Source organism: Sciurus vulgaris (assembly GCF_902686455.1).
Source record: "Sciurus vulgaris genome assembly, chromosome: 11".
Classification (NCBI taxonomy): Eukaryota; Metazoa; Chordata; class Mammalia; order Rodentia; family Sciuridae; genus Sciurus; species Sciurus vulgaris.
The window spans coordinates 115,475,654-115,488,000 of NC_136472.1; the positions used below are offsets into that span (position 1 = coordinate 115,475,654).

The 12,347-nt window shown below is 51.1% G+C and overlaps 1 protein-coding gene across 7 annotated transcripts in view; it reads left to right on the forward strand.

Moving 5' to 3' along the window:
* GRIK4 (glutamate ionotropic receptor kainate type subunit 4) overlaps nt 1–12,347 on the forward strand; it is a 410,374-nt gene that overhangs the window by 36,945 nt on the left and 361,082 nt on the right. The window contains exon 1 of one of the 7 annotated variants that reach the window (XM_079103142.1): nt 10,333–10,427. The exons of 5 other annotated variants lie outside the window; for them this stretch is intronic. The gene's annotated coding sequence lies outside the window, so the exon portion shown is untranslated. One more of the 7 variants, XM_079103141.1, reaches the window with a different exon arrangement.

Here is a 12,347-nt window from a genome sequence, read left to right on the forward strand (position 1 = left end):
TCAGAAGCAGTGCATGAGAAAGCCCTCTGGACTTGGAAGGGGGGAGGTTAAAAGGGGTCAGGGAACAGGCTGGGAGTGAGGACCGCAGAGCTGAGGAACCTCAGGCAGGCTGAGCAGCTATCAATTGCCTGCCTGGGTGTCACTGAGATCTCCTCCTCCCAGGCAAACTAGAGGGTGCACTGTCAATGCTGGCAGAGTGCAGGAGGGGCAGGGGCAGGAGGTCTGGGAAGGTCCAAGTTACAGTGTCAAGTTCAGGTTTCCAAAGAGAGAAATCACTTTGGAGGTAGACGCATTTGAAACTAGGATGGATGCTGCACCTAGTTAAAGGACTCTCTCTCTCTCCTGTTTCTTTCTCTGTCTGTCTGTCTCTGTCTCCCACTCTGTCTTTCTGTTTCTCTCTCACACACACACAGACACACACAATCTGAAATGCCCTGTGCTATAGACCCCCCCAGGCTGTGTGAACGAACGAAAGAAACGTGGATAAACATGAATATATGGAGTTTGGAAAATCTAGGGTCAGGCCCAAATAAGACCAGTGAAAGTATCTTCAGATGAGTTTTTGAGCCCAGGATGTCATTGACAGAGCAAGTGCCTGTTCTGAGACAGCCCTGGGAGCTGGCAGTGGCAGCCAGCCGGTCATTCTTAGCCTATACAGCTTCCTGCGAGTTCTGGTGGTCACTTCTTTGTGTTGAATGATAGTGGCTCCCTGCTAGTGGCCCCTGCACACACTCCTGCCTCTGCTCAGATTTTGTTCTTCTCCAAGTTTCTTGCCACATTCTCAACACAGGTCAAGGGGTAGGTTTGGCTTCCTCTTCCTTTCCAGTCTCTTGTGAGTCGGGCTGTTGGTGATCCCTTATGCATCTGTTCCCTCCTTTCAAGTGAGGAATGTCTGTTCAGCTCCAGGGTAAGGACAACAGCAGGGTGGGGGGCGGGTGCCACCATATGCAGAGCCAGCATTCCAAGAGGTGGCCCACGGAAGTCAACAAGAAGGAGCTGCTTGCTTCCGAAGTGGGTGAGACATGGGAAGGCTCTCTGCTGTCCCAGACCACAGCTACTGTCCCTGCGTCCTGCAGGCTATGCCTGTGTGGGTCACAGTGCAGATGTGGCTGTGCTGACTGTCATCTGTCCCATGACTTCATGCTTAATTCCTGCAAATGGAGACCAGAAGCTAAGCCCTAGAAGGCCCGTGCTTTTTGCTGGCTGGGATTTCCAGTGCAAAGCCCAGCAAGGGGCTTCTTGTTTAAGCATTAGGCACGGGAGCTCTCATTATTGGGTGGTGAACCAAAAGCCAGGCGAGGCAGCTAGGGCCAGATGAGAAGCCCAAAAGCCTCGCTGGCGCTGACACAGCAGGCGGAGGGCTGCCGTTTGTTTCTCCAAGTCTGATTTGCATCAAGGTTGCTAAGAAAGCTTCCTACCAGGCTCTGCGTATGTACTCTCTTTAAGGAGCCAATATTCAAATACTTTCTCATCTTCTCTCAGTAAAATCCACTCTGGGGCTGAGGCTGCTGCCAGGTGCACTCAGCGGGCATCCTTTCCTCTCGTGGTCCACCTGCCTTTCCCAACCTACCCACTTCTGGGCAGTTTCTAATTTGGCAATTGCAGTCTAGAAGCATCCAGCGCCTAGGAAGGGAGATAGGAGGAGGGGTGGCCCTTTCCACTTCTTGGGAAAACTGCGTGTGGCAGAGAATGCACCTCCTTCTTACCTGTCATCCTGCGAGGCCTTGGGGCTGCTGCCCACCACCATCATTATCCGTGCCCCTGCCCACCGGGAATCACGGCCATGCTGGGCCGTTTGTCTTGGGGGCAATAAAAACTGCTTTACCTTGAGCTGACAGCTCAGGCAGCCGTGGTGTTTATCCAGCCGCTGCCCACTGTGTACAGGTCGTATTTCTAACTGTTTATTTATAAGTTCACTCTGGGCTACTTGAGAGCAGTTCTCGTAGAAATACATTTCCAGGGGGTGCGAGGTTTCCATGCCCGCACACGCAGAGCTGTTTAACTTGGATTAAAGTCAATTATCAGATAGTCAGAGGGGCAGGTCTAGGTCAAGGTTTAAAGTGGAGGGAGCGGGAAGGAGCCGGAGGGGGAGTCCTCATCGCCCCGCTCTGCACTAGCGCACCCCGCCTGGGTTTTCATGCATATATTCGTCCCTGATGCCTTTCCTCCACCCCATCCCATATTCTAGTCCTCAACCAGCTTGTTCATCCCACTCTCCTAATATGCCCCCAGTCTAATCACCGTTTCCCTCTGCCCATGACCATCCTCTGTTTCTGCTTGCTCTTCACATGAAAGCGGCATGAACCTTTCCCAATGCCCACCTGGTGGAATTCTTGCACGAGGATTATACGAAGCGCCCACCCCTCCCGCCGGCGGTTCTGCTTACCTCCTGCAACTCCATGAAGACAAGAGGCCGAGGCCGGCAGACTCTTGGGCATGCTGCTCCGTTCTGGATGGGCCCGTTTCCCTTGGGCCCACCCAATCTCTCTAAGCCCTGGGGTTCCTCAGCCTCCACCAGGTAGCACCTGTCTTGGGAACAGGCTGAACCTTTTCCTTTGCTTTTGCTTTAGGAATAAAAAAATGTGTAGCCTTGGCTCTTGCAGGGACCCTCGGGGAGCACTGCTGTTCTCAACTGTGCCCCGTAGGTTCGTAATTAGGGTGATTCATCTCCTCTCCGCTCCTCTTCCTTAATTGTGAATGGCAGTCCCATTCCTGCCCCTGTGTCAGTTTAGCTCCCTGTGCTGGGCCTCTGACTCTTCCTCCTCAGTCACTCTCCCCATATCTTGCCACACTTACCAGGGTCCCAGCCTTCCTTCCTGGTGTGAGCTGACATTCTCCTGAGTGGCTCTTCCTGTCCGCAAGAGGCACTGACCTTTGATCCCAGCCCTCCCCCCAACCCCAGGCTTCTGCTCTGCTGGCAGCTGCCTTGTTCTTCAGGCTGCTTGATATCAGCATCTGGGGGCTCAGCTGACTGTCCGACTTATGTGGCTCTTCCAGCGCCGACATGCGCTGGGTTTTATAGCTGCTTAGAATTCGGGCACTGGAAGAGCCCTATGCTGACATTTTGCCTCCCTTGGCTCTGCGTTCCCTCTTCCCTGACCCTCACGTCCAGCCTGGCATCCCTTGCATCCATTGCCTGCTGTCTTCTTGCTGCTCGCTCTGTTCTGCCACGTCGGGGGCGAGAAAACAATCCCTCCTGATGTCCAAGTGTCCTCTCGGGCAGCACCTGCCCGGCACTCCAGTCCTGCCTGTCACAGCCTCCCCTCCTGGTCCCTTGTTTACAGTTTCCAGCCTCTGCTGTCTGGGTGACAGGAGTACCCAGCCAAGACAATCTGAATTAATTTTGCAAGTAAAATTTCATCAGACGACCTATCAAGCGCTTCACTAAATCAAGACATATTACATCTCACGTGTGCCTGGGCCCATTCATCACGTAAGTCAGCTTCTGAAATAACAGGCAGGCCATGGCCATAAATGAGGAACACTCATCTGAAGGCAGAAGAGGTCTTCTTATTCCCAGATTTGCCCCTCAGAGGCCTTTCTCTCTCTGTGTCTCTCTCCGTCTCTCTCTGCTCTTTTGCTGGTGATAATACCAGGAAGGCTTTGACCATGGTCCCTGGAGTTAGAGTCAGTGGACCTGAAACAGAATCCCTGTTTTGACACTTACTCGCTGTGCAACATTGAGAAGTTACTTAATCTGTCTTGAGCTTCAGTTTTCTTATGTGTCAAATGGAAATAACATTTACCTTATGAGATTAAAAGAGATAACCCAACATGAAGTGTGTTACGGCAGGTTCTTCATAAATGTTCTTCATAAATGTTTCCCCGGCATGAAGTAAGCTAAAAACTCCATACATGTCTTCAGTTCACAGTCATGCTGGCCTAGTGGCTTTCGCACGCGATGTAAATGCCAGACAATTCACAAGTGAGTGGATTATATACAAGTAGTTGCATGTGTTTGGCCAATAGCGTGGGTTCAGGGAACATTTTGGGCCCACACAGAAAGACACACACAGAGAGCATTCACCTTCCAGGCTGGTAAGGCCTCCCTCCATCTCTTTCTTTGTCTTGCTCGGGCTTGATGGTGTTCGGTGTGACAAAGACTCCTGAGATCCTGGAGAAGCCGCACCAAGTGATGCGAGGGGCCCTCATTTTTTCACTTTGTTTCTTCTTCCTGTCACTTCTTCAGACAGCAGCTGACACAGCCATTTAGGACAGGCAAACGAAGATAGAGAAGCCTTCACTCTGGACTCCTGGAGAACTCTGGGAGTGTGCGAGGTGGTGGCAGTTCTTTCCTAAGTGCAGCCTCCTGAGAGCTGGGAAGCCAGCCCCTCAGCTCCCCAGGACTAACTTTGGTGAGAGCCCAGATGCTTCAAGTTCTTCTCCCTTCTTGGTCCTGGATGAAGAAGTCACTCCTTACTGGTTGCTTGCCTATGCTGGACCCTGAGCAGACAGACTCCACTCCTGCCCACCAGGGACACCTAGCCCTGACTGGTCAAGGTGCTTACTTACAGTCTAATTTGTATTTATCTGGCCATTCAGCAGAATGAAGTTTATTCCTTTAAGCACCCAAACTTAAAACCAATATTTTGACCACTCTGATGAAATATTTCTGTCTAAGGGATATGAGAAAAGTATGATTGCTATGCATATTCCTTAAATGGCATGCATAGAACATGATTTGATCTTTTTTTATTACTCAGGGTCATTAATATAAACACCAGCTCCTACCTTTGCTCCAGTGAAGGCTCTCCCAGCAGCTGGCAGCCTCTTCCGGTTCCCCTCCACGCGGCCATGTTGACCAGGACTGCTGAACTTCTTGAGCCCTTTATCCATTCCCTCTCTTTCCTCTCCTCATCTCCTCTGTCACTTGTCCCTTACCTTTGCCAGACAGCTTGTTCTGCACTGACTGCATATAAACGGAATCAGCACGGGAGACAGACAGAGGAGCCAAGGGCCTGCTCTGAGGTCTTTCTGTTTCCTGCTTGATCTCAGGACAGAGGCCCTGGGGAGGTACTGTCACTGTGCTGCCTCCTGTGGCTGCTGCTTACATACATACCCAGTTTTCCAAATAGATTTTAAGTTTGTGGTAGAGAAGGGACCCCACCCCACGTTTACTATGCTATCCACCCTCAGGCTGTGCGTACAGCACACACGCATTGAACATATCAATGAATCTACCCAATAATGGGGTATGGGATTAAATGGAATATGGTGATGTACTAGAAAGAAAGTTTCCACCATGCACCCGAAAGAGATGGTATGACAGTAAACTTAGTCAAGCTGGGGTTCTGATTCCAACTCCTCCATTTATTAGCTGTCCGATCTTAGATTTCTCCATGCCTATAAAATGGGATAAATTACAGTGGCCACCTCATAGGGCGGTGAGGTTTAAATGAGACCACGGCTGTTAAAATTGCCTTGCACAATACCTAGCACATAGTCAGTGCTCAGGGATGTTAGTCACAATCATAAAAAAGCATAAATGTTTGATTTGGCGGAAGAGCGGTGGAGTCGCTATGAACTCTGGGGGATTTCATATGCCCCCCTCCCCTCTGCTGAGGATTTCTTTCTCCTCCTTGCCCCACTTCCACGCTGCTGGGAATATCTTTATTTGGCCTCAGCTCTCAATGGATATTAATGTGAAAATGTTAGGGCTGGAGATTTCCACAGCCTTTGAATAATAGACATTTGGAAAATTAAATATTTCTGTCAAGTGTGCCATAAATCTTGGCTGTTTAGGAAGGTGAGAAATTAAAATTACAAAACAGCTAGGGAGGGAGGGAGCCAGTTCCTCCCTCTGTGTGGTTCCCAGGTGGGGAGGGAGTTGCTGAGTCAGGTGGGTGGTGAGCAATAATGGTGTTGCTGAGGGGTGGCTAGGGACAGGTTGGCCGCTGTGGGTCATTGGCATGGGAGACTCTGAAGTTCTGCCAGTTTTTCTCTTTCTTCCTTTCTTTCTTTCTTTCTTTCTTTCTTTCTTTCTTTCTTTCTTTCTTTCTTTCTTTCTTTCTTTCTTTCTTTCTTTCTTTCAGTGCTGGGGATCAAACCAGGGCCTTGTATATACTAGGAAAGTGCTCTACCACTGGGCTGCACCGCCAGCCCTCCAATTTTTTAGGAGTGGTACTAGGGATGGAACTCAGGGGTGCTTTCCCAGCCCTCCTAGCCACTTTCTCAGCCCTTTTTAATATTGACATTTAGAGACAGGGTCTCACTGAGTTGCTTCGACCTTTGCTAAATTGCTGAGGCTGGCTTTGAACTTGCGATCTTCCTGTGTCAGCCTCCTGAGCTGCTGGGATTACAGGTGTAATCCCACCGTGCCCAGCCCTCTAGTCAATTTTATTTCATAATTATTTTATTTATTTATTTTTTTATGTAGTGCTCAGGATGGAAGCCAGTGTCTCACATGTGCTAGGCCAGAGCTCTGCCACTGAGCTACAGCAGCAGGATGGAGTTCTCTGTGGTCTAGACTGATCCCTGCTGCCCTGCTGGGCTTCCTCTCCCTTCTGTCCCTTAGGCCTGGCCTTTGTTCCTGAGGCCCTGCTTTTCCCCACCTCAGAGGAAGCAGTGTGGTGCCTGATCTGATGGTCCTTCCAATGCAAAGGGCAGTAGGGAGCTATTCTGGGGCTCCCCAGAATACCTTGTAGGCATCCCAGCAAAGGCTCTCAGGTTACATGGGGGGCAGCCCATGTATCCCCAGGTGTTGGGAAAGAGCAAAGAGAGGGACACAATTCTGTCTTCCAGGAGAGAATGACCACCCCACATGGACTTCCTCTCCCCCACAAGCCCCACGGTGATTGAGGCATCCAGTCATCTCCAGTCTCCTGTGTTGCTCTTCCCCACCTGGGCCAGAAGGTGACTCAAAAACATTGCACATACACATTCAGCGATGGGCATATGATTTGGTCACCAGTTCTTTGTGACTCACTTCAAAAGGGCTACAAATAAACCAAAGCGCACCAAGGGAGAACAGCCAGGGTGGCGAAGGGCCTCGGAACCATGCCCTATTCCTCCTTTCATCACTCAGTGATTATGACTAAGTGATTAGGATGTGCCAGATGTGCTTGATACAGAGGAAACGCAAATACTAAAGGGAAGAGCCTGCTCACCCTGTGCCAGGCACTGTGCTAAATCCTTTGAATACATTAATTCACTTAATCCTGCCAGACTTAAGATATTATTATCCATATTTAATAAGGAAACTGTGATTCACAGAAATTAAAGTGCCATTCCAGAGCTAAGAAGCAAACTAACATCTGACTAACCCCAAAATCAAGACTTTTAATTACCTGCCCCTAAGGAGCTCACTGTCTAGAGAAGGAGAATAGGAGTATATTTAGGGCTGCTGTGGTTTGGATATAGTTTGTCCCCAAAGGTACATAAGCTGGAAGTTTGATCTCCAATGTAATGATATTGAGAGGTGGTGGACCTTTAAGAGGTCGTGCCTAGACCAGGTACAGTGATGCACACCTGCAATCCCAGCTACTCTGGAGGCTTTGCGAAGAGGATTGCAAGTTCAAGGCCAGCCTGGGCAATTTGGCAAGACCCTGTCTCAAAATACAAAGTAAAAAGGGCTGGGGTGTAGCTCAGTGGTAGAGCATCCCTGGGTCCAATACTAAAAAGGAAAGGAAAGGAAGGAGGAAAGAAGTGAAGGAAGGAGGAAGGAAGAGAGGGAGGTGTGGCCTAAGGGGAGGCCACCCTCATGCAGGGATCAGTTCTGCTCTCATGGAGGTGAGGTAGGTCTGAGTTAGATCTTGAGGGACAAGCCTAGTTCACTCATGAGCATGTTATTATAAGAGGGCCAGCCTGGCCCCTCCTTGCTCCCTTGCTTCCATCCTCCATCACCATGTGATCTCTTCCGCACCCCTGCTCAACCTCTTAGGTGGTCTCACCAGGTGATGCCACAGCTGTGTTGTGAAGTAGCCAAAGGCCCTTACCAGAGGCTAAACAGATGGGGCTGCTCGATCTTCGAATTTGAGTCTCCAAAACTATGAGCCAAAACAAGCCCCTTTTCTTTATACCTGCACTGGGTATTCTGTTATCACAACAGAAGACTGACCAAGACTGGGGCTGACTCAGCCTAGGATGGATAGCAAGGAACCAGGGAGGGCTTCCTGGACGAGGTGATGTCTGAGCTGAATATGGAAGGCTGTGCAGAGCCAGCCAGGGGAAGAGAGGGAGCTGGGGTGTGGTGGGGCTGGAGAAGAGTGTACACAAAGGCTCAGAAGGGAGTGAGGGCTTGTGTTTAGGTCAAGGTAAGCAGGCTGGAACCAGGGTGCAAGGGGAGAGAGAAGAATCCAGGAAGGCGATGGCAATCAGGTCACAGAGGGTCTGACATAGCAGACTCATACAGAAGGGAACAGGTCGACATCCTCTGGTGATGGTACTATGGGGTGGATGATAGGAGGCAGAAGAACCACGTCACTGCTGCAGACGTTGGTGAGAAACATATGTGGCTTGAGCTGTGGTCTGGAAGTGGACTCATCTGAGAGATGCTCTAGAAGGTAGAATCCACAGAACCTGTTGATTGGACATAGTGGGGGTGTCACGTGTGGAGAAGGGAGGAACTGGTCTGGGAGCCAGAATGAACAGCCAATCCCCAAATATGTGTGGTCTGGCTACATGGTGGAGTAGAGGAACCCATTTGGGCCTTATGTGAAGTAGATGCCTTATGACCACTGGGCTGCGGGATGCCTGTGACTACTGAGGTGTCAGTCATGCAGGTAGGCACCCAGCTAGCCAGGCTCCCAGAAGCTGGGTGGTAAAGTGTGCCTCTCCACCTTATCTTCGCCCCCAGAGAAAACCTGGGAAGCGGCTGCCTTCTGTGTTGATTGCAAAGGAAATAAAGTCTTTCTGTATTAGACATATGGGCAGTGCCTATTCTTGGCCTCTTTCTGTATGGTCTAGGGATTGCTTAGCTAGTAAGCATTGCTTTTGGGCATAACTTCTAGGTTAACAACATATGGCTGTTTGGAAGGCACCTGCCTGGAAGCCCTCGGCTAGGGTATGTGCATTTCCAGGTGCCCCGAGTCCCAGCTTTTCTGGGCCCTGGAGAGCAATTTCTGGGGTCCGGATGAATGCTGTGCCCAAGAATAGACTTGAAAAAGGAAATTAAGACAATCCTGGGAAGAGAGCAGGATGGAGAGCAAATTTAACTTTCTGGAGTAAAATGCAAACTTTTGGAAAACAGTACTGAAAGCTGAATTCAGTCTTGGGCTCAGCTAAAAAGAGAAAGCAGTAGCGGTGTTCTTGCCATTATGGGTGGGTGGAGGGGTTTTGTTCATTACAGGGCTAGTGGCCTCCAATTTATCAACCGGAGCACTTCCGGTACCTGTCCTTTGGTCCTCCTCCATGCCAGGAAATCATGCGGTACTTACTCCTGTTTACTAGACTCTGGAGGCTCAGGGAAGTACGCAGCTCAAGTTCAGACAGCTCATGAATCCCTAGGGCTTTCTCTCTGCTGTTTGTGCCAGTTCTGGCATCTATCAGTCCTTGGGGTCTGTTATGTCTCCCAGGCTGCTCTGAGCACAGCCAAGATTCAGTCTGCCTCCCCACTGGTGACCAAGGGCCTGGCGCATTACCTATCCATCTAAGAGTAGGTGCTCTCTTGGTGTGTCTCTGACATTTAATACAGGGGCCCTGAGAGCCTTTTAAAGGCTGGGAGATTCTGAGAGAGTGTGCAGTGGGAAAGCTGGGGTCCGGGGAGGTGATGCCCAAGAGGATGGGGTTGCCGGTCTGAGGAAGGTCTGCAGGGCCTGGGTGTGCTGGCGCGGTGGCCAGCCCTGGAGCTGCAGCCAGCTCCGTCTCCCCACGTGTGCTCTAGGCCTTCGTTACTCTGGCAACTCGCCCCGCTCAGACGGCACCAGGCAGCTGAATCCAGCCCCTTGTTACGGGGGGAAAATGCTCTCATTGAAGCGCCGGAGCGGATCTTCTGCCTTTTATTGCAAGCGGCGCCACCGGCTTCCATTTGTAAACTTATTAGTGTGCGCGCGCGGGGAGAGGGCCCAGGAATCCCGGCGGCCACGCTGGGGCCGGGAGGAGGCGACGGCAGCCGCATGCTAATCAGGGGTCCGCTCTGCTACTGCCTCCCCCCAGCTCCCCCGCCTCAGCCTTGACCTTGCCGGGCCTGCCGGATGGCCCGACGTTCCTCTAGGAATGGGGTAGGAGCGCACGGGTGGGAAGGGTCTTAGGACCCGGAGAAGAGACAGGTGCCTCCCGGGGGAGGACGCCCTCCCCCCACAAGGACGGGGGCGGCTCCCTGCCTCGCCCCGGGGCTCGGTGCCCCCGGGCTTCCCGCAGCCCTGGCAGTCGGGGCTGGCGGTGGCCGCGGCCCCGCGCGGCCCCTGCGCGCCGAGGCTGCCCGCTGGGAATGCTAATGCGCCCGCTCCTCGCGCCGCTGCTCTAAAGGGCAGCCGCCGCCGCTGGAGCAGGTAATTAGCCGGACAGATGGACCGGGCCCGGACGCACCGCGCCCTGCTCGCCGTCTCGCCCCTCGAGGCGCCCGAGTGGGCTGACGAGCAGCGCGTGGGCCTTCCGGAAGCGGGCTGATTGGACCCAGCTCAGGACTTCGCACAAGGGCCGCTCTTTGTTTACAGCTCCTCTTCCCTTCCCCTCCCCTCTTCCTTTTCGCCCACCGCCTCCCCTTTCCGGTTATCTGCTTCGCCCAGGGGCGAGGGTCGTGTCCAATCGCCCACCTCCCAGCCCGGCCTGTCGCTCTTCCGTTGGGGACCCTTTGCCGGTGAGTCTGTCGCACGCACGTCAGGGCCGAGGCAGCGCTACCCGGGTAGCGTGGGAGGACGGGCTGCAGAGCCCACGTCATCCCGGCCCTGGGGAGTGCTGTGTCCTCCCCCCCACCAGCGAGCCGAAGTGCCCGGGCCGCCGCCACGCGGGGCATGCCTGCCATGTCGCCACCAGCTGCCGACCTCATTAGGGCTCCTATCATGGAGGAGCGGGTGGTTAAAGGACCATAAGAACCAAGCTAAGTGGCCGCAAAGATATTGACAGCCTCCCTGGAAACCCACTTTCCAATGAGCTGCTGCATCCCCTCCTCCTTTAATTAGCAGGAGGGAGCTGGACAAGTTGTTACAACTGCAGGGAAAACGATAAAAGATGGCTTTGTATTAGTGTGGCAAATTTTATTAAACCGAGAGAAAGGGTAACTGAAACATGACAGCCGGGTGTGTAGTGCCTCCTGAATTTGTAATAACCCAATCTTGTTCTGAATCATCCCTGCGTTGGCAAACGGAATATAAAGCATTTAACAGATCCAGTGTAGTAAGAGGTACAACAGAGAGCGGCAGAGCAGGGAGGGACAGGTAGGAGAGCGCTTCTGCACGGGCAGCGCCCAGGAGTTAATGAGACTGGAGCAGAAATGCGGAGTCTGGCCTAAGGCTGTGTCTCATTAATTATTCCTGCCATCACGGCTCCTTTCTATAACTCTTTCCACTTGGAATTCAGAGGTGATATCTGGCCACATGAGAAAACTTAACTAATAGCACATTAGTTGGAAGGGATGGACCAAGCCATCTTTTCCTAAAGGAAGTAAAGAGCAAGACAGGATGTCTAGGAGAAAGTTGAGATACTGTGGCCAGTCTGTGCTTGGGGTATGACCTGGTTACTTAAACTGAAAAGGAAAATGACTGTTTACTATGCATTAGCCCCGTTGCATGTAAGTGTCCTTATTTCTATGATAAGGATCTGAGCCAAGCCCAAGAGGTTAAGTAAATGGCAGCCTGGATTTGTACTTTGGTCCTTCAGACTCCAAAGTCTGTTCTTTGCCTATTACCCTAGGCTTCAGATTTTATTTGACGAATGAAAAGGAAAAAAAGAAAAAAAAGTGCTTCATTTGTAGAGGCTGTTTAGTAAGAAATTGTAGGTTTTAAGCTGCAAAGGATTTCAAGAGATCTTCTGATCTAGGTAACATATTTTTTTTTTATTTTTCAGAGGAAGTAGCTGGGGCCCAGTTAAGCAACCTATCCAGGGGGTTCCAGCCTTCAAATTTCTTCCTACTACATGAGGCTTGAGATGTCAGATAAGTCCATGTTGGTATTAAAACAGGGGCAATTTAAGATGACTGCAAGCTAATCATGGACTAAGTCATGCTAGCATATTACTATCTGGACTCTCCAGAGTTGGAATAGAGAAGGTGTTTAGCATATGCATAACTAAGTGTTAGAACAATTTGCAAAACTCTTTGATTAATAAGAGGTGGGATGGATTCATAACTGGTTGAACAATTAATGAGTTGATGTCCACTAAGAGGGAGTTTATAGGGAACTATCACAAGACTTAGCCCTTATTCTTTGACATTTTTCACGCATTGACTATTGGAATTAAGACTCAAAAAACTC